Below are 27,614 nucleotides of genomic sequence, written 5' to 3' on the forward strand. Positions count from 1 at the left end.
GTGGCTCGTCGCACCACAAATTATGGCGGGAAATCTAAGCAATGGTGGCCCAGCGCAAAGGCACGCATCGTCAAAATGGCGTTTAAAAAACAGCCCTTCCTGTGACGCTCCTCACGGGAGATACCTTCAGCCAATCAGAAAGCTGGCACGGCGGCTATCTTGGATCGCCATCACATATTCGCGAAATTGCAGATGCATTGCACTGGCTTCTGTAGGCTACTGCTGACTTTCTTTTTGAAACGCTAACGTCGCAATATAACTGCCATGGACCAAAAAAATGTGTTAGTCGATAAAATTTGCAGCTCGACGTCACGTTTCGCCATTTTGATTAAAACGCAAAATTGCATTTCGCAAAACTTCCGTTTCCCGGCACAAATTTCAAGGCATGGGAGCTCTCCACAGTGAATCAGGGGCCGAATCTTATAACGGTTTGGTTGGGGAACGGTTCGTTTGGCCTCACATGATTGGCCAAAAGTTCGGTTACGTCACAGGTCGTCAGAGGCAGCGGGGCGGTATCGCAATTTATGAACACGTCAAGCATCCGTCAGTTGTCTTCAAAATGAACCGGTCGTAGGAACCGGCGAAGGGGTAGTCCGCTTTAGCTGAACATTGCCCCCGAGGGCTCTGTGGTCGCTGCGCATGCGTTAGCTGAGAGAAGGCGAGTAAGGAGGACAAGTTTGCTTTAGCAGATGAGACGTCACATAGTTGTTTGTTTTTGCTTTTATGAAATAACTACTCTCGAACTCAGACCACAGAACACCTATACAAACTTGCTCAGACATGCAAGGCTCGCGTCTCGTTCGCGCGCGTACAGTATGCGTGATGTGGCTCGCTTTTCGTTTTTGGCGAATGCTCAAAAGCTTTAAGTTGCGGACACTGTGGTGGGCCAGGGCTTGGTGACACTTGCTGCCCCGCTGCCGGTGCCACCGTGACGCACTTGCAGCAAGCGTCGTTCTCGTGTTGACACGTACAAAACCGGTGGCGCATTCGAGCTGTGGTCGATGTGATCTCGAAATTCGAAGGAACACGAAACGGTTGTCGCAGCTCCCCCAGTGATCGCAGGACAATTGATTCGTTCGTGCCTTCAACAATGACTTCTGCAGTTCCTACGTGTTGCACCGATGTAAATAAATAAACGGTGTCAGCTTCCACGCGCCAGCAATGCATGTACTCAACTAGTGTGGATGTCGTCCTGTGATAATTATCGCGTTCTTGAGTGTATTTTTCTCCATCTCTATAGGATGACTGCGGTATGTGCCTCTTATTTACCTATGTAGCGCATGGCTGCGTTTAATTATCTTTCTCACTGCTTGCAATGACCGCGGTAGGGGCGTCAGAGGCTTTCATTCGTTGCAGTGAGATAACGAAAGCGTATTGCTTCTTAGTGGCTCCTTTGTGAGCCTTGGAGTTAAATAATACAATGCGTACGTTGTGAGCGAGCTGGTAAACGAAAGCACTTTACTGCTGCTGCTGCTGCTGCTGCTGTCGCTTTTACGGGAACTTTCAAAATTAAACATATAGGAGTATGAATCGCCTCACCAATCTTTATATGCACGTCCGTTGCTCTCGTTCATAGATCATGTGCGTAGCTTTGCATCGTGACCGATATTGTAAAAACAGCAAGAAGGCAGATGACACAAGTGGTGTGTCTGCTTTAATTGTTGTCTGTGCTGTTTTTAGAATATCAACTAACTCCACGCACTCGTGCTGTTTACAGCTAAAACGTGTTTCTTCTTGTTGCATGATGAGCATTTGTTTCTCTATATGGCAGTAACGTTGTGAATTGTCCTCGGCCCAGATCGCTGACTGTGTGAACATTTCTCTAACTTGCTTCACTTTGCTGCTGTCTTCACAGCTTCTGCTTATTTCCTCTGCCTGCACCTTATATTTGTTGTGTTTATCGAGACCTGGCCTGCCCCTGCCTCGTTGAAGACAAATGGACGCATGTACTGATCGTTGTTGGTTTATTTGGTTTGCTCAGTCTGAGCGTAGTATGTATATTCATTTGCTAAAAGGGTATGTTGCTGCGTCGAATGCAGGTACTGCTAATCTAAAGGTAGATTTAATTAGTAGTTGTTTGAGGGACGTATCACACCAGAGAGCTATTGTTCTAGGAAGGTGACAAAGCTGCTCCACAAATTTAAGGTATGGCGATGCTTAGCCATTTAAGTGTTCTAAGTTTCCATGAATTATTACACACATTTAAAATTTCAGTTGCAAAAGACATAGTAGAAGGATCCAGAAGATTTGCTGCCAGATGTCTTGAGACAATAAATTGCAGAGAAAGCATAAAGCCCAGACAACACGTACGCTCGCGTTCACGCGCCCACGCATGCGCAGACAGTGCGGCATGGCGCGTACGCGTCGAAACGCGGCGTGATCTCGGGGAACAGCTCCGCTCTGTTTTCACGCGCTCGGCCTGCGTCGCGTCGGCGCGCTTGGCCAGGCATGGCTACGCGGCTATGGCTTGGTACATGCTACTCTCAGTGAGGCCGATTTATGTCATGCAAGAAAGTGCTTCTTTTTCGATTTTGTAATGATATAACAGCTCTCAAAACAAAACAATTACGTTTACAAATATTGAGGCTTCAGCGTGGTACAGAAAAGCTTTCTTCTGCAAGATTTTGTTTGCTAGACCGGAAGTACATTTTCCCGCAGGGACCAATCACAAGGTGCTGCTTCCTAAACATCCGATGGGTTGTAACTTTTGGCGCCAGTTTTGATAGCACCGCAATAGATTCGCGTACAAGTTGGTTCTTCATTCTGTGCGCGTACTACACAAGAAATGGCAGCAGCGGAAGATATATACATCGATAACGAGCGCCTAATCTCCGCTGTAGAGGCCCGGCCATCTTTGTGGCTCTCTCGCCACAGGGACCACAAAAATCGACAGAAGAAAGCTGCCCTGTGGAGGGAAGTGGCAGCGATAGTTCTGCCCGGTGTGCAAGGAAAGCTTGCTTGAATGCAGCGCTGTTGCTTGAGAAATTTTCGTAAAATGGAACTACTCTTTTGCACAGACGGTGTCACCGCCGTACAGAAGCGGTGGAAGTCGCTTCGCGACAAATTCCGTCGCTGTTACAATGACGCGACGTCCCAGAACAGCGGAGTGGGAGCCGAGGAAGAGAACGAATGTTCGTGGCCCTTCTTCGAGCTCCTGATGTTTCTCCGCGACACAATGGAAACGAGACCGTAAGTTTAATGGCGTGTTATTTTGTCGCTTAGAGGAGTAGAACTCGTGCATCGCCTCACTATGTTAAACTGTCCTATTGGACTGCCGTTGTTGCGAAATTCACAATTTCATAAGAACTACATGGATGATGATCAACGCAGTGTTGTTCGGTCCGCAAAACTCGAACGAATTTCTAGCTCGCGTGTAGTTTATAAGCATGCCGAACCGTGCATTTCACTGATTGCCAAGAAATTCAAAACACCATCCACGGCCTTCTAACATGAATTCTTCCATATGGTGCTTCTCACTCAGCCCAGTAGCTCTAGCGAGTGCCCACATTCAGTCCACTTGTACTAAAGCTGCAACAATGTAAGCAGTCGCGCAGACTCTTGGAAATCTCCCGAATTCCACACCTAGTGTGGAGAATCTCATTTGACTCGCTTCCCCAGCCAAATGTTTTTCTACGACCAGCCAATCTTTTAAAGTGCGATGAATTCCATGTATTTTGTAACATCGGCTGTTAATGGATCAATTAACCTCAATGGATGGGACCTATGGCTATAGCTAGGTTGTAAAGCATATAATTTCATCAAATGGCACTGTAATATTTGTTTAGCATGCATAAAATAATTCAGTGTACCATTTTCAGATACAAATGTTACTGCACACAGCACATTTCTAAAAATTCAAGGACTCAGGTCACTCTAACATTGCATTTGCCAGCAGTGTAATCTAGCCTATTTATGGGATAACAAACATTAGTTCTAAAGCATTAACTTTTTGCAGTAAGGGAAGAGTCTTGTGTTCACTGAAATGTAGAATGTGCTACTATATGGAATGGCAATGTAAACTAGAATAAAAGTAAATGACGACGCTAAAGTGTTATGCGTATCCATGTGTTATTGATATCTTTGGGTGACCCCTTCAGATAAGGAGCACTTGTACAATTTAATTAATGAACTTTATTTTCACATTGCTTTTTGCATTATTTGAAATATTTACAGCCAAAAGTATCTACAATGAACATTTCTTTCTTCAGATGTATCAGCACATCAGGGAACTTCCAAATGCTGAGCCAGGAGGAGGAACCTGTCGGAGCAAGCCATAACAACCTGGAGGAAGGGCCCACTGCTGCAGAGCTCTTTGACGACATGTGCCACTTTCCCAATGAGGAGTACGTGCACGTGTACGAGTTGGAGGGGCAGGAGAAGGAGGCGGAGGATGTGGTGCTAACAGAGGTGTCGGTGCCGCCAGCGGCAACGCCTGCACCTCGTGCACAGGCGTCTTCAGTGACGTCGTCCGGCACGCCTACGAGCAGGAAAAGAAAGGTAAATTCAGAAGACTTGTTGGCGCAGCAGCTTCAGCGTGTCACCGGTGCTCTCGAAACAACAAAGCCGACAGATCACATCGAGCTGTTTGCAATGTCACTTGTTCCACTCATGAAACGAGTGAGAACGGAAAAACAAACGGACATGTATATAAAGATTTTGAATGTCATTAAGGAAATAGCTGATTAATTTTTTTTCTTTTTGTCATACTCGGCACCTTCTCACTGCAGCTTCAGAGTGCCGATCACACATCGGCAAAGAAAAGAAAAAAAGGAGCAATGTTTATGCTATCTGTTCATTTTGTTCGTCCATGTGCTGTCTGCACCATGAAGGCATAGTGATACTACAAACCAGCACATCAAGGCAGCATGTTTTTCAAGTTTATTTGTTTTCTTACTTTTGTATACATACTTTTACTTTTAAATTTAATGTGTTGTCGACCCGTGCAATAATCTTCTCAATAGCCAAGTTATGGAAACCAAGAAAATGTCAGAAGTTGCTCATACTGCATTCCACCAAGTACTCATACTATTATTCTTTATTTTCTTTTTCAATGTGTTCAATTCTATATTACAGTTTGTTGATCTCTCACTTCTCATATATTCACTCTTTATGTTCCGACTTTTATTGTGATGCTGCATACTGTAAACTAGAATAAAAGTAAATGATGACGCTAAAGTGTTATGTGTATCCATGTGTCATTGATATTATATTATATATATTATATTATATTATATAACACATTATATGCTTGTCACTGATACTTCATAAATTTTTTTTAGTTTTCATGTGTTCATCTTCATCATCATCATCAGCCTGGTTACGCCCACTGCAGGGCAAAGGCCTCTCCCATATTTCTCCAACAACCCCGGTCATGTACTAATTGTGGCCATGCCGTCCCTGCAAACTTCTTAATCTCATCCGCCCACCTAACTTTCTGCCGCCCCCTGCTACGCTTCCCTTCCCTTGGAATCCAGTCCGTAACCCTTAATGACCATCGGTTGTCTTCCCTCCTCATTACATGTCCTGCCCATGCCCATTTCTTTTTCTTGATTTCAACTAAGATGTCATAAACTCGCGTTTGCTCCCTCACCCAATATGCTCTTTTCTTATCCCTTAACGTTACACCTGTCATTCTTCTTTCCATAGCTCGTTGCGTCATCCTCAATTTGAGTAGGACCCTTTTCGTAAGCCTCCAGGTTTCTGCCCCGTAGGTACTGGTAAGACACAGCTATTACACACTTTTCTCTTGAGGGATAATGGCAACCTGCTGTTCATGATCTGAGAATGCGTGCCAAACGCACCCCAGCCCATTCTTATTCTTCTGATTATTTCCGTCTCATGATCGGGATCCGCCGTCACTATCTGCCCTAAGTAGATGTATTCCCTTACGACTTCCAGTGCCTCACTGCCTATTGTAAATTGCTGTTCTTTTCCGAGACTGGTAAACATTACTTTAGTTTTCTGCAGATTAATTTTTAGACCCACTTTTCTGCTTTGCCTCTCCAGGTCAGTTGGATGCATTGCAGTTGGTCCCCTGAGTTACTAAGCAAGGCAATATCATCAGCGAATCGCAAGTTACTAAGGTATTCTCCATTAACTTTTATCCCCATTTCTTCCCAATCCAGGTCTCTGAATACCTCCTGCAAACACGCTGTGAATAGCATTGGAGAGATCGTATCTCCCTGCCTGACGCCTTTCTTTATTGGGATTTTGTTGCTTTCTTTATGGAGAACTACGGTGGCTGTGGAGCCGCTATAGATATCTTTCAGTATTTTTACATACGGCTCGTCTACACCCCTATTCCGTAATGCCTGCATGACTGCTGAGGTTTCGACAGAATCAAATGCTTTCTCGTAATCAATGAAAGCTATATATAAGGGTTGGTTATATTCCGCACATTTCTCTATCACCTGATTGATAGTGTGAATGTGATCTATTGTTGAGTAGCCTTTACGGAATCCTGCCTGGTCCTTTGGTTGACAGAAGTCTAAGGTGTTCCTGATTCTATTTGCGATTACCTTAGTAAATAGTTTGTAGGCAATGGACAGTAAGCTGATCGGTATATAATTTCTCAAGTCTTTGGCGTCCCCTTTTATATGGATTAGGATTATGTTAGCGTTTTTCCGATACGTCATGAGGCATTGCGTATACAGGGTGGCCAGTTTCTCTAGAACAATCTGCCCACCATCCTTCAACAAATCTGCTGTTACCTGATCCTCCCCAGCTGCCTTCCCCCTTTGCATATCTCCCAAGGCTTTCTTTACTTCTTCCGGCGTTACCTGTGGGATTTCGAATTCCTCTAGAATATTTTCTCTTCCATTATCGTCGTGGGTGCCACTGGCACTGTATAAATCTCTATAGAACTCCTCAGCCACTTGAACTATCTCATCCACGTTAGTAACGGTATTGCCGGCTTTGTCTCTTAACGCATACATCTGATTCTTACCAATTCCTAGTTTCTTCTTCACTGTTTTTAGGCTTCCTGCGTTCCTGATAGCATGTTCAATTCTATCCATATTATACTTCCTTATGTCAGCTGTCTTACGCTTGTTGATTAACTTCGAAAGTTCTGCCAGTTTTATTCTAGCTGTAGGGTTAGTGGCTTTCATACATTGGCGTTTCTTGATCAGATCTTTCGTCTCCTGCGATAGTGTACTGGTATCCTCCCTAACGGAGTTACCACCGACTTCCATTGCACACTCCTTAATGATGCCCACAAGATTGTCGTTCATTGCTTCAACACTAAGGTCCTCTTCCTGAGTTGAAGCGGAGTATCTGTTCTGTAGCTTGATCTGGAATTCCTCTATTTTCCCTCTTACCGCTAACTCATTGATCGGCTTCTTATGTACCAGTTTCTTCCGTTCCCTTTTCAGGTCTAGGCTAATTCGAGTTCTTACCATCCTGTGGTCACTGCAGCGCACCTTGCCGAGCACGTCCACATCTTGTATGATGCCAGGGTTAGCGCAGAGTATGAAGTCGATTTCATTTCTAGTCTCACCGTTCGGGCTCCTCCACGTCCACTTTCGGCTATCCCGCTTGCGGAAGAAGGTATTCATTATCCTCATATTATTCTGTTCCGCAAACTCTACTAACAACTCTCCCCTAATATTCCTAGTGCCTATGCCATATTCCCCCAATGCCTTGTCTCCCGTCTGCTTCTTGCCTGCCTTGGCATTAAAGTCGCCCATTAGTATAGTGTATTTAGTTTTCACTCTACCTATCGCCGATTCCAAGTCTTCATAGACGCTTTCGACTTCCTGGTCATCATGACTGGATGTTGGGGCGTAGACCTGTACAATCTTCATTTTGCAGCTCTTATTAAGTTTCACAACAAGACCTGCCACCCTCTCGTTAATGCTCTAGAATTCCTGTATGTTACCAGCTATATTCTTATTAATCAGGAATCTGACGCCTAGTTCTCTTCTCTCCGCTAAGCGCCGGTAGCACAGGACGTGCCCGCTTTTTAGCACTGTATATGCTTCTTTTGGCCTCCTAACTTCACTGAGCCCTATTATATCCCATTTACTGCCCTCTAATTCCTCCAATAGCACTGCTAGACTCGCCTCACTAGATAACGTTCTAGCGTTAAACGTGGCCAGGTTCATATTCCACTTTGCACTTTGCACTTATTTATGTGCTTTTGATGTTTATTGCTTAATTTTATTTTCTTGTTTCTAGTCGTCCTTACATAATGTCATACATTTTAACTGGTCAATGATTGCATGTGCCTTTCACCTGTGCAATGCTCTTTTTGACAGCCCAGTTGTGGAAACCAAGAAAAGTGTACCTCCAGATACTCGTACAACCATAGTTATCATATTGAATTGTGTATTACTGTACTTTGATGCCTTATCTCTTATATGCTTGCTTTTATGTCCTGTTTGTTACTGCTTTATTGTGATGCTGCATTATGCATTTTTAACACGCTAGCTGCTTGTCACTGATACTTTTATTTCAAAAAATTAAATTATGGGGTTTTACGTGCCAAAATCACTTTCCGATTATGAGGCATGCCGTAGTGGAGGACTCCAGAATTTTTGACCACCTGGGGTTCTTTAACGTGCACCGAAAGGTACGTTCACAGGTGTTTTCGCATTTTGCCCCCATAGAAATGTGCACGCCATAGCCGGGATTTCATCCCGCGGCCTCGTGCTCAGCAGCCCAACACCATAGCCACTGAGCTACCCCGGCAGGTACTTTTATTTCGGTTTTTTTATGTTCTGGATAAGTTTTCATGTGTTCAATGTGCACTGGTCAGTGTTCAATTTTTATTTTCCCATTCCTAGTCCTCCGTACATGACGTGATACATTTTAGCTTTTCAATGCATGCACGTGCCTTTCACCTGTGCAATACTCTTCTTGACAGCCAAGTTGTGGAAACCAAGAAAAATGCGTACCTCCAGATACTCGTATGGCTGTTTTTACCATAGTCCTTTGTGTATTACTGTACTTTGATGCCTCACCTTATTTGCTCGCTTTTTATGTCCTGTTTTTTACTGCTTTACGCTGCATTCTCCATTCTTTAACATGCACGTTGCTTACCAATAATATTTTTATGTCGTTGTTTTGTGTTCAATTTGCACTTATTTATAGGTGCTTTTATTTTCCTATTTGAAGCCCTCCTTACATAATGTGATATGTTCTACCTCATCAATGCTTGCACATGCAATACTCTTTGCAACAGCATAGTTGTGGCCTGCCACTTCAGGCGAACTGCAATGGAGCGAATGGGGAGTGACAGTTGCATTCGCGGCAGCTTGGCTGGCCAGTACGGCCCTACCTGAGCCAGCAGTAGCTGGGTATGCTTAAATAAATGTATTTTTTTGTGGTTGGAAATAAAATGTTTACGGTTTCGACAGTCATGAATACCACAGTTCAAGCCTATTTCTACTCCACATCAAACATCCAGTTACCATCAAGTAAGTGGACTACACACTTCACAACATGGATGAACAAAGTAATAACACAAACATTTTTTTCTTGCACAGGTGCCACAAAATTGACACGTAAACAGCATGATTGGTAAGCCACAGTGAACAGCAATTATGAATGACTGTTATGAAGTCACATTGTGGCTTTTGCTCTTTCGAGGAAATGCTCACCATCATTGCAGCTGGTAGAACTGCTGCTCACGTAGACGCTTCAAAGCGCCTTCTTTGGAAACATCTGGTTGGTGCCACTGCCATGGAACTTCACCTACTTTGCTGCAAAAATAGGCTGCGAAGAGGTTCCTGGCATGTGCAGCTTCACTGTCGTAATTCCTTGATCGTGTTGACTGAAGGGGGGAAAACTGCTGAATTCTGTCGTCTCCCAACGCAGCTTGGATGCTTTCACGCCAGCGTCCTGCTACAAAGTTTCCAAACTTGTCCTCTTGATCTCTGTAATTATCAGACTGTGGATTGAGTGCAGTTAGGAAGTTATGCAACACACAGGCAGCCTTGACAACAAAGTCCACGTTTGTGGGGAGCAAGTTAATGGTCCGCAGTAGGATCCGCCACCTTGCTGCTGTGAGCCCGAACGCGTTTTCAGCACACCGTCTGTTGGAATACAGCAAACAAACATTAAAATTCAAACTTCAGAAACATTTATTTTTAAAAAATGGTTAGAAGAACCTGTTCCCTTAGTCTGCCTTCTTGAGAAGACATGTTTACAGTAATGATACAAACAGACTGCAAGAAACCCAGTGTCAGAAGTATCATACACCTATTTTTCTTGCGGTATATTCATTCTTTGCGCAGTACTTGTGCCCTTTAAAGGACACCAGAGAGAAACTCTGAAGCAGTTGAGATTGTTCAAGTATTCTTCAAGACCTCTACATTCATTGATTTTGCAATAAAAGGTTGATTATTAAAAGAGAGAATGAGTGTCAGTGTCTCATTTTTGAATTTCACTATCTTAGTGCACCAAATCTTGCTCAGCTCAACCTGTAGTTGAAGACTCTTCTTTCATCCTCAAGGTGCTTTGAAGGAAATGGGCGCATGAAGTCTTTTCTTAACTGAAAAGCTTCATCCCTAACGAAGACGTGGGGTACAGCTGTTGTAGTTCCTGGGAGCAGGCCAAGTGAGGGTATATTGAGGTCTCCGTTGACAAGGGCCTTGCCAAATGCTGAGTGTTTAAATACGCCTCCGTCACTCACGCGACCTTCAGCCCCCACATGAACAAGCACATACTTGCAACTGCTGTCAACGACAGCCATGAGGACAATTGAACATGTTCCCTGAAATAAAGCATCAGAGCAAGTGTCGACATTCACATGCAAACAGCAAATTTACGGCCACTGTCAGGCAATTTGAGTGGCCTGTTTAGCAAGCAAGGCTTGGTATTATTGTCACCTGCGTACTATCGTATAAGAAAGTTTACTGAAATGGCAGCAGAATGCAGGCAACTGCAAAAGCATCAAAGGATGCTCTGGATGTTAGTGAGTTGTCAATCGTTAAACTCAATAGTCTCCTTTCATACGCATACCCCTCATATGCTTGAAGGTTAAGGAACCACAATACCTCATTTTATAACCATATGCCCATTTGCATTTGAGTTCTTTTTGTACAGCACTACAATGCACTGTACATGGCACCTGACTTGTACTGCATGTAAATTGTAACATCTACAAAGCACCTTCCTGGCAGAATTGCAAATACCAAAAGAAACAGTATCCTTAGTACATAAAGCAAATAAAATGAAAGCATAGCAGTTTACCTTGTAGTTGAAGTAATTACTCCCAGAATTTGGTGGGCATGTGATTGCTACATGTTTTCCATCGACAGCCCCCAAGCAATTAGGGAATTGCCATCGAGCTGAAAATCCTTCAGCAATCTTCTCGCACTCCTCTTGGGTTGGTGTCTAGAATAGTACGGCACTTGCCATTACTACTGACTGGAAAAATTAGTGGCACACAATGCCCATATTGCTAGAAAGTGTGCAGTGTCATTTCAAGTGATAAACGTAATTGCTATGTCCACAGGACCAAGCTCGGTGTAACACACACTTATGCAGTAGAAGAAATGCTTTGCCTCTAATGTACCAAGGCAAAGTTGATTACCTAGTGTTTTCGTACTGCTTGAAGGCTGATCATTTTTAAATTAATTGGCAAACATTTTGCGCGAACTACCAGCAATCATCACAGTGCAGCAGTTATAAGTGAAGTGTAATGGCATACTTACTTGCATGAAATGATCCTTGAGGCATGCCCATATTGCTCGACATGTGCCGTGTATGCATTGCCTGGCAGTTTCAAGACCTACACGATATAACAGCGCTACTTGGCATATCTCCTGCCCTGATGCCAGGTAACTGTAACATGGCAAACAGAACGAAAATTGCCCTCACACAACAATCTAACTGAGGGGTTTTACGTGCCAGAACCATGATTTAATTATGGGCACGTGCCCCCAATGCACTGGACATCTGCATATTTACATTTTGCCCCTCATGAACCAATACAAATAAAAATCATCCCATTTCTGCAAGCAACCCCATAGTACATAAGAGATGTAAAATAGCAGGAAATTGCTGTTCCACACACAAACTGTGGGCCAGCATTCCCTAGCCTGAGAGACTGGGCCCTAGTCTGATAACTACCATGCTATGATTAACCTCTGTAACAGAAACACTTCATGGCAGCAGCCTATGCAGTTTCTTTAAAATATACAACAAAGTATAATGTTAAAAAATCTAATATTATTACGACTGTAGCAGCATATACATGGTACTCCACTGGTAAATAATTTTACTCACAATGTGGATTGTACTTCTACGAACCTCAATGTCATCGCCAGTCGCTCTGCAGGCTCCAAGGGCTCCTTGATGAACTGCTGTCGGGTCAGGTCCGCAGCCACAAAGTTTAACAGCTTATCGAAAAGGTGCGTCGTCATTCTGTAGTACTTGCAGAAAAATCCGTGATCTCCTTGTCGCATGCGGCACATCTGCAATTGCCATGAAGAATGTAAACAATCATCCAGACATAATAGACGTGGCTGCGAATGGTCGTCTCGTGTTAATGCATCGTATGTACCTGATCGCCAAGAGGGTGACCAGAGGTCATTTGCATCACTAAAACAACAATGAACGTGCTAAGCGATATAAAGGCGAGCAGAAAGCCTTACAGATTAACGACAATGGGGGCGAAATGACACAAAAAGAGCGCGTGCATATCGTCTTTTCAGCGCTGCACGTGTTTCTTAGCAATTACAAATTCAACCAAGGTCAGATACTGAATAGCGACATGACAAAACACTTCTGCGTAAAATGAGCAGAGTACCTACAGCTATGCGGTAAAGTCCTTCTTGCTTTCGGGCCAAAAACACAGGTCGCACCCACCAGCGTCGCCGCGGCCTGCACCGTCGTTGGTCTCGTCTCCTCTTCATTATCATGAGCAAGAGTATCTGTTCCAGCAACGGTAAAAGCCTCGTACGAGTAGAGACTGCGGGCATAATGTCGACGGGATGGAGCCAGGGAGACAGCGATGACGTCTGATCGCACACACGAAACGCACGAAATCTGATGATGCAGTGCGCGCCGGTTCACGGAATAAAAAACGCAGACGACGCGGAAAGGCGGGAACGCGGAGCCGTTGATAGCGTGCCAGTGCTGCTGCCACTTCATGCGAAGCTGATTATGTCGTGTAAGACAGCGCATTTTCATTTTTTCACGTTGGTTTATTAACTGTAAAATTATAAAAATGACGTTTATCACTATTTAAGCATTTTGCAGCACCGTCAGTATTTCTGTTCGAAACAATGTCTTCTCAACCGATTATGTGTGAGCGCGCAGGAGCGCGCGCTTCTACGCGTACTTGTGGATGCAACTCGCGAGGCGCGGCAGGCGCAAGCGTACGCGTGGTCTCGGCTTTACAGTGCGAGCTGCCAATGATTGTCGTCAGCTCTAACCCATTTTGCTGTTGCTTCATTGTCTGTAGCATTACATGGTTGTTATAAACAAAAAATTGAGCCGCGTGGTTCCCCTGATTTTTCTCGCTCATAAGATACAAGTGTCTTGATTTTGGCCGCCTTGGTGCCTCAATGTAGAAAACGAGTGTTTATTAGCCAGTTGCCCAATCTTAACAGTGCTAGGAAGATGTGGTACATCCGCTCGCCATCGCCGCGCGCACACCAGTCTTGTTCACCGCAAACACGTCGCCTATCTTCCCGTTCGCCACAGCCACGTCGCCTTTGGGCCTCTGTGGCGTTTGGCCGCACCCGTTCCTAAATCTAAGTAGACCTCGGAGGTGGTGCTGCGTTGCCTAATACTGCAGCGAATCCTTTGTCTATGTCCACAAGGAGAAGTGTAATTGACGTTAAAATAGACAGCGTGCCTGTCCAAGCACTCATCGATACTGGAGCCCACATACCTGTGATGAGTGCTAGCGTGCGTGAAGGTTTAAAGAAGGTTCCCACCCCATCAGCTGCCCAAGTGCTTCATATGGCTGACAGTGGCATGCTGGTTGTTCTTGGAATGTGTACTGCAAGTATAGCTGGCCGCCCTACTTCTGTTCTCGCTGCTGTGATCAACATCTGCCCTCACGATGTTATTCTTGTATTGGACTTTTTATCCACTCATTCTGCTCTCATCGACTGCCCGACCGGCGTTCTTCAGTTAGAACTGCCTCAACTCGCCGATGCTCTGAGCACCGCCCCACCGCACTTATGCTCATTTCACGATGTGCGTCTGTCACCCGAGGCAGTTACTTACGTCACTCTGACCGCCAAGTCACAGGTTCCTGATGGTGAATATGTGCTTTGCCCCATCATCGATGTGCTTTTGAACCGGAACATTATTGCTCCACATACACTGGTCACGGTTACTACTAACGACGTCGTTTTACCTCTTCTGAATTTCAGCCTGTGTCCTCAAGTGTTTCCGGCCAGCATGTTCTTGGTCAGCGTTTTTAGTTGTTCCAAATTCGATATTGAGTCTGAATTCTGAGAGTGGTTTATTGGTGCCAATTGCAGCTCCCAGCTCTGGTTCCCTAACGGATGACTTTGCGAAAATGATTGCACTTGACCTCACCTCTGCACAGGCGAGGGACATACGTCTCCTGCTTGAATCGTACAGTCGCACCTTTGATTTCGGCGACAGGCCTTTAGGCCGAACATTTGTTGTTCACAACCGTATAAACACTGGAGGAGACACAAATGCTATTTGTCGGTGTCCCTATCGTGTACCGCATGCTGAACGTCGATTCATCCAATCAAGTGGACAAAATGCTCCAAAAAGGGGTCATCGAGCCATCAGCCAGCCCTTGGGCTTCGCCTGTCGTCCATGTCAAAAAAAAAGATGGTGCCTGGTATTTTTGCGTCGATTATTGCCACTTAAATGAGGTCACGCGAAAAGACGTCTACCTACTACCATGCATCGATGACGCCTTGGACTGCTTGCACAGAGCGAAATGCTTATCGTCCATCGATCTTCGATCCAGCTACTGGCAGATTTCAGTTGATGAAATGGTTGAAGACAGCCTTCATCACACCGGATGGCTTATATCAGTTCAAAGTCATGCCCTTTGGCCTGTGCAATGCTTCTGCGACATATGAACGTGTGATGGACTCTCTTCTGCAAGGCTACAAATGGACCACCTCTCTTTGTTATCTTGACGAAGCTGTTGTTTTTTCTCCCATGTTCGGCAGCCACCTTACCCGACTCGCTGCCATTATTGGGTCCTCTGAAAAGCCGGCCTCCAACTGAACTCCGCGAAGTGACAATTCGGGCGCCGTCAGATTACCGTGTTGGGACACCTCATTGACGCATCCAGTGTCCAACCAGATCCGTAAAAAGCTTCTGCCGTTCACAGTTTCATTGTGCCACATTCTGCTTCTGACGTGCGCTGCTTCGTCGGCCTGTGTTCTTACTTTCACCATTTCGTCAAAAACTTTGCCAACATCGCTCCGCCTTTGACAGATATTCTAAAGAGCACGTCATTCTCATGGGACCCGGAGCAGGCTCACGGGTTTGCCGCTCTCATCAGGTTTTTGACCACCCCTCCCATACTTGCTCACTTTGATCCATTTGCACCGACACAGGCGCAAGCGGCAATCGGCGCTGTTCTCGATCAACAACAGATTGATACCGAGTGCGTGATAGCTTACGCCAGCCGCCTGGTGTCACCTGCTGAGAGAAATTACCCCATCACCGAGTGGGAGTGCTTCGCTTTAGTTTGGGTGGTCGCCAAGTTCCGGCCCTATTTGTACAGCCGTATGTTTTCGGTGCCGCGGTGGCGTAAAGGTAGAACACCCGCCTCGCGTGCAAGAGGTAGGTGCTTCAAATCCCGGTGCCGGCAATTTCCACCGGATTACAAAAATCCGCGTGCTGATAAAATTGCACAACCAGGCCTGGAGTGTGGCCTGATCCCGGTGACCACAACCGGTAATGCACTCCCTCACCAGAGCAGGATTGGCCACGCTGGTGTAGTACTTAGCCACAACCTCCTATATGAACACAACTGAACAGCAGGTTGCCATTATCCCTCAAGAGAAAAGTGTATAATAGCTGTGTCTTACCAGTACTCACCTACGGGGCAGAAACCTGGAGGCTTACGAAAAGGATTCTACTCAAATTGAGGACGACGCAATGAGCTATGGAAAGAAGAATGATAGGTGTAACTTTAAGGGATAAGAAAACAGCAGATTGGTTGAGGGAACAAACGCGAGTTAATGAAATCTTAGTTGAAATAAAGAAATGGGCATGGGCAGGACATGTAATGAGGAGAGAAGATAACCGGTGGTCATTAAGGGTTACGGACTGGATTCCAAGGGAAGGGGCACGTAGCAGGGGGCCGCAGAAAGTTAGGTGGGCGGATGAGATTAAGAAGTTTGCAGGGACGACATGGCCACAAGTAGCACATGACCGGGGTTGTTGGAGAAGTATGGGAGAGGCCTTTGCCCTGCAGTGGGCGTAACCAGGCTGATGATGATGATGTTTTCGGTCGGTACAGACCACCACGCACTCTTCCAGCTGTCGTCCCTCCGGGACCCAACAGGACGGCTTGGTCACTGGGCTTTGTGGCTCCAGGAAAATCAATTTATTGTCAATTACAAGACTGAATGCCTCCGCAAGGACACTGACTGCCTTTCTCGTCACCCCATGGATCCACCTGATCCTTCTGCGCATGATCCGGTGACCTGCGTGATGGCTTTCACTGACATGATATGCGCGCCATAAAGTCCATCATCGCCGGAGTGCAATCACTCCGGCAGCACTGACGGCACATGCCGCATGTACGTGCTGCACAACGGCATCCTCTACCGGTGCAATATCAACGCTGATGGCCCTGAATTGTTTCTTGTCATCTGCAATCCGTTGCTTTCGAACAACTTCACGATACACCGACGGCGGGACACGTTGGAGTTTTGCGTACATACGATCACGAACGACGCTGGTTCTTTGGCCGGTTCTATACTGCTTTGTACGCTGTTATGTCGCAACTTGCGAATTGTGTCAGCGCCGGAAGAAACCTTCCCTACCACCTGTCGGACGACTCCATCCAATTGAAGTTCCCTCTGAAACGTTCTTTCGCTTAAGCCTTGATCTGCCTGGCACTTTTCCGACGACGACTTGAGTTAACAAGTTGATTGCCATCGCTACTGATTACACGACATGCTACGCGATAGCAAAGGCGTTGCCGACTAGTTGTGCAACAGGCGTTGGCGATTTTCTCCTCGACGACGTCATCCTCCACCACGATGCACCTCGACAGTTACTTAGAGACCACGGCCGCTCATTCTCGTCTCGAATTGTCGACAACCCCCTCCGCTCTTGTCCCACTGAGCACAAGCTATCCTTCGCCTAACGCCCACAAACAAACGGTCTTATGGAATGTCTCAACCGAACAATCACAGAGATGCTGTCGATGTAGGTCTGCAACGATCACCGCGACTGGGATGCCACGCTGGCCTTCGTGACTTTCGGATATAAATCGTCCCGACGTGAGACCGCAGGATGTTCACCCTTTTATTTTTCGTATGGTCCCAACCCCACTTTGCCCTTTGGCACCATCCTCCCTTCTGTGCCACGTGTTGCAACTGAGTATGCTCGTGAAGTCATTGATCGCGCTCACATGGCACGTCAAGTCGCCCGATCTCGTTTATTAGCCTCGCAGCATATACAAAAAGAGTTATGACCGGTGCCACCGGGATGTTAAGTTCGCGCGAGGTGCTTGGGTGCTCCTTTGGTCGCCATGTCGTCGGGCACGTTGGCTTCTCCCAGAAGCTTCTCTCTAGCTACACAGGGCCTTATGAAGTCCTAAGTCAAGTTAAGGACGTAAATTATGAGATTTTGCCACTTCAGTTTGATGCATCCTCAAGTCCGACGCCTGTTGACGTCGTGCATGTTTCGCAGCCGAAGCCACACTTCGCTCGCAATTCTTAGCCTACCATGAGCCGGGACGGCGCTTCACCACCCGGGGGTCCTGTTACGGAAGGATGAAAGAAGAGAGAGAAAGACCACAGGACGCTGGCTGCTGCGTGTTGTTGGTGGTCAGCCATATTGACTATTCTGACTCATCTTGTATATATATTGAAATACAGTCCTTCTATACTCCCAACAGCCCTGTAACAATATGCTTCAGCTCTGGCATGTTTATGATTACCGATGGTACATGAAACAGTGATGCAGACTAAGCTTCACAAAGAGTAATTGTTCCCTCTCTTCCTTACAGGCTGCTGTGTTTCAACTGATGCTATGTTCAGACTACGTGCGCTACGTACGGATCGTTCGCACGGAACGTAAGCGTAAACGCAATAAGCGCAACTAGTTTGTTCACACTACTGTTGCAATGAGCGGAAAGTACGCAACAATCGCAACTAGCCTGGGCGCAAATGTTGGAGCACCCGCTACTTTTACGACAGGCACAGATACGACTGTTACGACGCCGCCAATGCGCGAAGCAGTTCCGATTTGCATCTTCCGGTCACGGAGCTTCCGGCCTCCCCATATTCCGCGTTTTCACCCGGTGACCGCCTTTCCAGCCATCCGGCATTGCAACACTGTTCCTTGTTGCTGCTGCCGACGCCAACCACGTTTTCCTGGGTTCGCGCCGAACGCGCGCGGTGTCCCTGAGTGCAGTGCGGTTTTCCGGTCTCATTGTGTTATGTACATTGCCCGTGCCTAGTGATGATGCTATGTGCGGAAGCTTCTTCGCTGTGCAGCGATGAGTAACTAATTGAAGAAGTGTGACAGAGGCCGATACTCTATGACCAGCGCCTGAAAATTTTGGGCTTGAAGAGCCTCGACCTGCGCTAACAGCCGCTTGCTGATTGGCGCCATGTAAAAACTGCGAAACGCGGCTGTCCCAGAACGGTGATTGGACAGTCGTAAAAAACGTATCTTATCGAAAGGCTCAATGTGAACGTAGGCGGTTGCTAGCTGCGTAAACAGTCGTTCCAGCAGTTTGCATAAATTGCAATAAGTACGCCACTTATAGCGGATGCGACTGTAGTCTGAACGCGGCATAAATCTGCTTTTCTTGTGTCCAGTGGCCTTGTTGCTGAATTAGTGCTTGCCTATTTCTGTTACACTGCAACCCACTGATGTTAAAACGTGATACCTCTCCTCTCTTCCCTGGTCCTGCTGTCCTTTTACTCTGCTGCAAACTTTTGTATTTCGATGCTCGAATGATTAATACAGAGATTGATGCTTTCATATTATGTGAGAGCTGTCATGACGGCAATAATTTCGATGGACCTGAAACTAAATGAAAAAAATAAAACAGACATGTGTGAGTACGAATAACTGTTTCTTGTGAACAAACTGGCTCCATGCTGAACATGAGGTCTTTGTCTCAAGGAAATTGGTCTTAAAGGTCTCTAACCCTTTTTGTGCTCTCATGACTGTCTATTACACAGTCACGGAAGTGGCATAAAAACGTGTGCCTTTTTCTTGGGGAACTGTTTTTATCACAAGTATGATATACAGCGCCAGTTGTGCTATGAGCACATAAAAACTATAGCCTGCATTTTAAAATAATTTCGTACCTATTTGTGAGCTTCCCAAGCCACTTCACAACTGCAAGCTGAATCTGATGCATGCTGTCTCAGGGTCATGACCTATATATTGGGGAAGACTAAGAATGCAGCATGTGACTGAAGTTTGAGCATGTTGAGCCCACCATTTCGAAATGCTTTTCATGTGCACTCAGCAGGAGACAGTTCTCCAAGCTTCTTGACATGATTTTCAGTGATACTAGAAGGAACACTTATTGAGTTGAGATCTATTATATTACGCTTTCATATTTTCTCTCATATACTGTGGTCACAATAATACCACACTGTTTAACAGGCATTGAGAATAAAAAGCTACTTATTTGCCCTCGTATAATGCAGAAATGGGCATTCTGCGAAAAGTGAAAACAAAAACATTATCGTTGCGACATCCGCAACCACTTTAGCTGCTAATACAACCATTGAAGTGTATGTAAATAGCCTCTATGTTGTGTCTGTTAAAGACATGCTCCATGATGCTGTAGCATTATGCAAATTAGCTTTGTGTGGAAGCCACAGCTGTTGCAATGCGCTGCACCGCAATGCACCTTGGTTATGTGGAAAAGCTACCATTGTTGCTACGCTCTTTGCTGTTATACACGTCAACCTTGTGGCGAAGCCACAGCAGTTGCAACGCGCTGCACCTCAAAACATTTCAGGTATGTGGGAATGCACACTTGCATATACTAGATTTAGGCATTTTTAATGCAAAGAATGATTTCTTTATACCATGCACTTTGCAGTAGGCAATTTTACGTCCCAGTTCGGTTCGGTCTTTGCATTGAAAACAAAAATATGTTGCAGTAGCCCGAACCTGTCTCCCAGCATAACAACCTGACACTCTAACCATTTGACCACTGTCGTGCACATACTTCTTGCTCGCCAATGCATATCTGTGCGTATGGGATAGTGGCCCGTGTATAACAGTGCATAATACGTGTCAGAGCATGTGTGCATATACAAGTTGCTTATCAAACTGAGAGCATGTCAGTCTCTCCCATTCTTCCTTTGTGGCTGGATTTCGAGGTGCTTTGTTAGAATGCAACACCTTTGGGATTCGCTCACATTTCTAAGTCCCGCTCACTGTAGCAGCTAGCACAACATGGACACTGTGCAACATAGTACTACCTTTATGCTGTAATGTTTCTTCACTGGAGTACAAAACGGAATCATGTAGATCCAACATACATGTTAAAATCTATGTAAAGTGGTTAATCACAATCTATGAAACATTCATATTTAATGCATTGTTGCAATCCAAATGATGAAAAGCGTATTTGCCTTGGCAAGCTAGCAGTAGCAGATGTCACAGGCATGTTATGCAGGGAAGCCACCTTATTACCTGTAGCTGTTCTCAGTGCAGTGAGGATGAAGGTGACATGTGCTTGTTTAGTGAAGAACGTTGACAAGAGGTGTATGCACAGAGACATATGACACTTATCTTAATACTACATGCAAGGCTTGTATACTTGTGTCGCAGCGACACATACCCGTTCTACGAGATGGCCCTAGAATAGGCACGTGCCCATTTGCGCATACTGCATAAGCCAAGTTTTCCACTCGTCAAAACAGCTGCCACCACAAAGTGTTAGGAAAGAGGCAAAGAAACCATGCCTTTGCATTCGCACTGCCATTGCAATGTTTGGCAGAACCAGAACCAATGCTACGTAGCCATTTACCTGCGATATGCTTCCTGTAACATAAATCCCCACTGTGTTTGGAATCTACATATTTTTTTTTAAATTTCTCAGGCATTTGCTGTTAGAGGCTAGTGCATTAGACAGATCCTGCTAGACTGCAGCAATGTTCAGAATGTAGTACGAGGTACTCTGGCTGGCTGGAAGTTGAATATAAAAATTACATTAGTATTTAAAATATAGTAGCCATTATTGAAACTACACATGCACTCAAGGCTGAGCCGCATCATGAGAACAGGGAAGAGCTGGTGGCATTGTGTAGCTTTACCAACAAGCCCAGCTGTACATTGGAGTAAGGCATGTTGTTGGGCTAGTCAGTCCGTAGCTTCAGCAAAATTTTAAACTGTGCGAGGAAGACAGGACATGGACATAGATGCATGCACAAAGTGTAGCCTTCCGCCTGGTTTCATTTGGTGAAGGCAGAGATTTTATAAGGTTCTTCAAAATGGCAAAACAAAGAACATTCGCAAAGAAATCGTGCATGAGGTAGCGACGAAAAATAGCAAGGCCACCTGTGCAATAGGAGCGCAGTAGAGTCCGAATATCCCCATCTAAGAATTCTATTTCTTTCCTTGATAGGGATAAAGAAGGTGAGCTAACTTAGTTGTCACACCTTTTAGTGATGTGGAATGCCTTGATGACTTCTGTTTCTGTTTTTGATTTTGCCTTCGAAAGGATTTTTTTTCTGTTCCAGATAAGGTAGGCAGCTTTGGCTGTCGCAGCTCTTTCACTGCGTGAGGAGATTCTCAAGGAAAGAAATAAAATTCTTAGATGAGCATATTAAGACATTCCTGCATTCCTAATACATACATGGCCTTGATATTTTTTGTCACTGCCTCGCGCACGATTTCTTCGCAATTGGTCCTTGTTTTGTTATTTTGAAGTACCTTATATATTCCCTGCTTTCACGAAATAAAAGCAGTTGGATGCCTGTGCTTTGTGTGCGTCTATGTTTCAGTTCACGTCCTGTATTCTTCGCACAGTTCAAAGTTTTGCCTAACCAGCTGTATAGCTTGTGTATATGATGAGTAATTAATAATATGATGACTGCAGCACAGCAATAGTCTAGTGGCATAGTGTCGACATCGTATAGAGATGGTACTAAGTTAAAGATCTGGAAATGCCATAAATTGCGCAATCAACCCTTGTCCGTCGGTTACCTACAGCTGCAGAGCACTTGACCACTGCACTTGTCAAGCATGCTGTGTATTCGGGAGTGCCAGGAATTGCGAGATCGAGACAGGCTGCCACTGGAAGTTCCTTAGGCCAGGTGATAACTCAAATGCATCCAAATATTTCTATATTTCACTATATAAACCTTTGGAGAATGAGGAACTTTTCAAGGGTCAAGTTGTTACACACAAAAGAAAACTATTACTAAATACTGACCAGTTTCTTTTGTTTTGTTAGCCAGATTGCATGTATTTGACATTGCTTATTTACTCTTACTTATTCTCGCTGTCTGATACAAGCATATGCACTCACATATATATGTTTTCAAACATAACTATTGTGTGGGGCCTTGTTTGTGGTGGAATAAAACTGGTCCCAATACAGAGTTGTGTGGCATCCCGGATCCTACTAGCGATCATGTAAAAGAAGGAATTAGTTGTTACAAATGGGTACCGGTTCGTAAAAAATTTGCTTATCCAATTCGAAGCTTACTGTCATTCTGGTATTCGACCAAGCCGATGTCCCCTGATCTGGGCGGGCCCTGGCGCTTCAGCTAGTGGTGACCTTTGAAAATAGCAGCATGGCACCAGTGGTTGCGTCTGGATCTAGGCTCATGAAGATAGACAGCAACGTGCGCACGGCAAGGAGTTTCATGGCCTGGTACTCGTCGCAGTTGTGAAGAATACTATAGCTTGTGCGTCCTAGATCGTACCCTACCTAGGGTACAATCTATATATACATATAGCTCATGTCATAAGACGCCAACAAACACTGACACCAAGGACAACATAGAGGAAATTACGTGTCCCTAATAAATGAAATAAGGAAACGATAAATAATGGAACTTAAAGTGGATGAAAAAACAACTTGCCGCAGGTAGGAACCGAACCGACAACCTTCGCATTTCGCGTGCGATGATCTACCAATTGAGCTACCACGGCGCCGTTTCGCCATCCACTTTCTTGTGTGTCCTAGTAGAACTCTGGGAGTGTTAGCCAGCGTCACCACTCACAGATCTTGGCGGTAGACGTGGAACGTCCTGTTTGCCGCAGGCGTCACGAGAACGTGATTTTTTTGTGTGAAGGCAATTGGTCAATAAACCCACATATGCTACCTGAAGGCATCAAAGTTGGCGGATCTTTATTAGTTTATATATATATATATATATATATATATATATATATATATATATATATATATATATATATATATATATATATATATATATATATATATATATATATGTATATACATATATATATATATATGCAATATATATGTATATATATATATACATATATATTGTTACGTAGGAAGACGCAGACGAAAAGCTATGTACAAGTATATTTACAAGAAAATACGCTGCGCTGGGTCAAGAGGCAACAGCCCGCGCTAGCTTTTAATCGTCGCCGTCGTCTTCACACTGCTCGCCTTTTCGTGCTCGCACATATTGTTCCGTAGCAATATATATATATATATATATATATATATATATATATATATATATATATATATATATATATATATATATATATATAGGTTGTGCAGGATTGCTCGTTGGCTGCGCGTGATCATGCGGCTGCTGATGGGCCTTCGATGCGTTTCCCACTGCTGGTGCGGTGGTATTTCTTGTTCTAGAGCTGCGCTGGCATTGCCCCAAGAACAGCATGTATCGGCATGGTGCAGAATTGCAGAGTGGGGGCGCTCCATTCTCTTTCCACTCCATTCCTTCGGAGTTGTGGTTTATGTGATTCCAGTCCTTTTAACTCTTCGGATTTCTGACAGTTGGACCATTCCCACTCTTTGAGTGGTCGAATTATTCTACTCCAACCCTCCAATTTCAGTAAATCATACGCTTACTGTAAAATTACTGCGTGCGCCCCGACGCAGCGATGACGTAGAGCATCCGCCTCGCGTGCAAAAGGACCGGGGTTCAAATCCTGGTGCCACGCAATTTTCCCCCAGATAAAAATAAATCCGCGTGTTGATAAAATTGCACAAACAGGCCTGGAGTGTGGCCTGACCCCGGTGACCAGAACAGGTAACGCATTCCCTCACCAGAGCAGGATTGGCCACCCTGGTCAGTACTTCGCCACAACCTCCTACACGAACACAGGAATCAAACCCCGGCCCTCAGTCCCCAGCAGCTGCGAAGCAACTGATCATGGTGGCGGTCAGACCTGTGACGCAGCAGAGGGTGCTAAGAATCTCCAGATCCGAACAGGCCGGCATTGGAATCTGAGCCTGGCAACGTTTAACGCTAGCACGTTATCTAGTGAGGCGAGTCTAGCAACGCTATTAGAGGAAGTAAAGGGCAGTAAAAAGGATATAATAGGGCTCAGTGAGGTTGCGAGGACAAATGAAGCATACACAGTTCTAAAAAGTGGGCACATCCTGTGCTGCCGGGGCTTAGCGGAGAGACGAGAACTAGGAGTCGGATTCCTGAATAATAAGGATATAGCTGGTAACATACAGGAATTCTGTAGCATTAACGAGAAGAGGGCAGGTTTTGGGAAATTTAATAAGAGGTACAAATTGAAGGTCGTACAGGTCTACGCGCCTACATCCAGTCATGATGACCAGCAAACAGAAAGCTTCTATGAAGGTGTGGAACCGGCCATGGGTAAAGTCAACACAAAATACACTATACTGATGGGCAACTTCAATGCCAGGGCAGTCAAGAAGCAGGCTGGAGACAAGTCCGTCAGGGAATATGGCATAGCATATATGAATAGCAGGGGAGAGTTATTAGTAGAGTTTCCAAAATGGAATAATTTGCGGATAATGAATACCTTCTTCCGCAAGCGGGGTGGCCCAAAGTGGACATGGAGGAGCCTGAAGGGCGAGACTCGAAATGAAATAGACTTCATACTCTGCGCTAACCCTGGCATCATACAAGACGTGAACGTGCTCGGCAAGGTGCGCTGCAGTAACCATAGGATGGTAAGATCTCGAATTAGCCTAGAATTGAGGAAAGAACGGAAGAAACTGGTACATAAGAAGCCGATCAATGAGTTAGCGGTAAGAGGGAAAATAGAGGCATTCCGGATCAAGCTACAGAACAGGTATTTGTCGTAGTAGTTCTGCGGTTTCCACTGTAGCAATCGCTACGAACGGGTGGATGTCTCATTTTCCCTTTACTTCTCTCCACCTTGCGGGTTTCCGCAGAAATACTACGTCAAACTCTTGCTTTGCTTCGTGTTGTCGACAAATTCGACTTCGCCCTGCCATCTGCTAGCCGCCTGGTTAGCTCAGATGGTAGAGCGGCTGCCCCGGGAAGGTGGTGGTCCCGGGTTCGAGTCCCGGACCAGGACGAATTTTTCTTGAACTTTGAGGCTTTTCTTTCGAGGAACCCGTATGGGTTTCCTTTGTAGCAATCGCTACGAACGGGTGGATGTCTCATTTTCCTTTTACTCAGAACAGGTATTTGCCTTTGACTCAGGAAGCGGACCTTAATGTTGATGCAATGAGTGACAATCTTACGGGCATCATTAAGGAGTGTGCAATATAAGTCGGCGGTAAGTTCGTTAGGCAGGATACCAGTAAGCTATCGCAGGAGATGAAAGATCTTATTAAGAAACGCCAACTATGAAAGCGTCTAATCCTATAGCTAGAATAGAGCTGGCAGAACTTTTCAAGTTAATCACCAAGCGTAAGACAGCTGAGATATGGAAGCATGATATGGATAGAATCGAACATGCCCCCAGGAACGCAGACAAGCGTGAAGAAGAAACTAGAAATAGGCAAGAATAAGATGTATGCATTAAGAGACAAAGCCGACATTATCATTACTAATATGAATGAGAGTTCAAATGGCTGAGGAGTTCTATAGAGATTTATACAGTACCAGTGGCACCCACGACGATAATGGAAGAGAGAATAGGCTAGAGGAATTTGACATCCCACAAGTAACACGGGAAGAAGTAAAGAAAGCCTTGGGAGCGATATATAGGGGGAAGGCAGCTAAGGAGGATCAGGTAACAACAGATTTGTTTAAAGTTACTGGGCAGATTGTTTTAGAAAAACTGGCCACCCTATATACGCAATGCCTCATGACCTCGAGCGTACCGAAATTTTGGAACAGATTCTGGTCGGAACAGGTCAACAAGTACCTTTTCCTGTCATGTCAAGATACTAGAAGTTGTTCTGTGAAGTTCTCTTTGAAACCCTAGCAGCTAGCTTGATAAAACCACATGAATTGAGAGCACGTGTACGTGATACAAAATAGTTCATTGCCGCCTGCCCTCTTTGTTTTATAACTGGACCCCTGTTAAAAAGGTAGCAATGAACAGATCCACAGCTTCCTGCTCACAGGCAAGTAGATAGACAGCAGCAGACTCTGTGATGGTTGATATCTCCCTTTTTGTGAACGACGATGTAAGCTGCTGATTATGCAAGCATTGCGCAAATGTAGCTCGCTTTTGAGCACCCATTTATATTTCTTAAAAAAAACAGAAATAAACATCCAGTATTATTTTATCATTGTTAACATACAGCGTTTACAGGTGAGGTTACAGAAATCAGCAATAATTGACAGTAAACACTGCTTGGATGTTGAAAAACATGGGAATCAGGTCATTTTATTTTTGGCAACTTTTTTGGCATATGAGGCTAAGCAAATGGTGATGTAGCAACACTGTAAAGACTGAATAAGGTGGATGTGGAATGCCTTGATAACTTCTCTTTCTGCTTTTGATTTTGCCTTCATAAGGAATTTATTCTGTTCCTGATAAGGGAGGCAGCCTTTGCCTCTGTAACAGAACATATGTGGATGTTGTGTGAAGCACTTTTTCCATGCTTTTTCGCTACCTGAGCAAGGTAACTTTCTTGGGGCTTCGTCATGTGATTTGTACAGTCAACTTCCATTAATTCTACCCTCACGAGACCGACGGGTTGAATTAAGATGCAAAAACCTGCCGAAGCAGTGTTGATTCATTTGGCAGTATGTGCTTGATTAAGACGCCTCCGAAACGAATGCACATCGACTTTCTATTTGTCCAAAGTATAAAACTAAAGTAGAAATGACTTAAAACTCCAAACCAAAGTAGAAACGTAGCGTGTACCTGATTTTTTAGAATGGCAACCGATTTTGTAAAGTCACCTTCGCCGTATCACAGCCATGATATGTGGTAAAGCATATGAATGCTACAGCCATGGTGTTGCGCAATCGATGGCACAGCTAGGCACTGTCCTTTGAAAACAAAAAGTGTTTGTTAGAATCAGATACGTACCACAATCGGACATTGTCAGCTACCGTCAAAACTTGAAAATCTTT

General features: G+C 44.9%; 1 non-coding gene and 1 pseudogene across 1 annotated transcript; one reads left to right on the top strand and one right to left on the bottom strand.

The window, feature by feature from the left end:
* Positions 1–4,275: 4,275 nt before the first annotated feature.
* LOC135912443 (uncharacterized) lies at positions 4,276–10,696 on the bottom strand (annotated as a pseudogene).
* Positions 10,697–25,579: 14,883 nt separating this feature from the next.
* On the top strand, positions 25,580–25,654 carry TRNAP-GGG (transfer RNA proline (anticodon GGG)). Its single transcript has one exon. It is a non-coding gene; the product is annotated as a tRNA-Pro (tRNA).
* The last annotated feature ends 1,960 nt before the right edge of the window (positions 25,655–27,614 follow it).

Source organism: Dermacentor albipictus, chromosome 1 (genome assembly GCF_038994185.2).
Source record: "Dermacentor albipictus isolate Rhodes 1998 colony chromosome 1, USDA_Dalb.pri_finalv2, whole genome shotgun sequence".
Lineage (NCBI taxonomy): Eukaryota > Metazoa > Arthropoda > Arachnida > Ixodida > Ixodidae > Dermacentor > Dermacentor albipictus.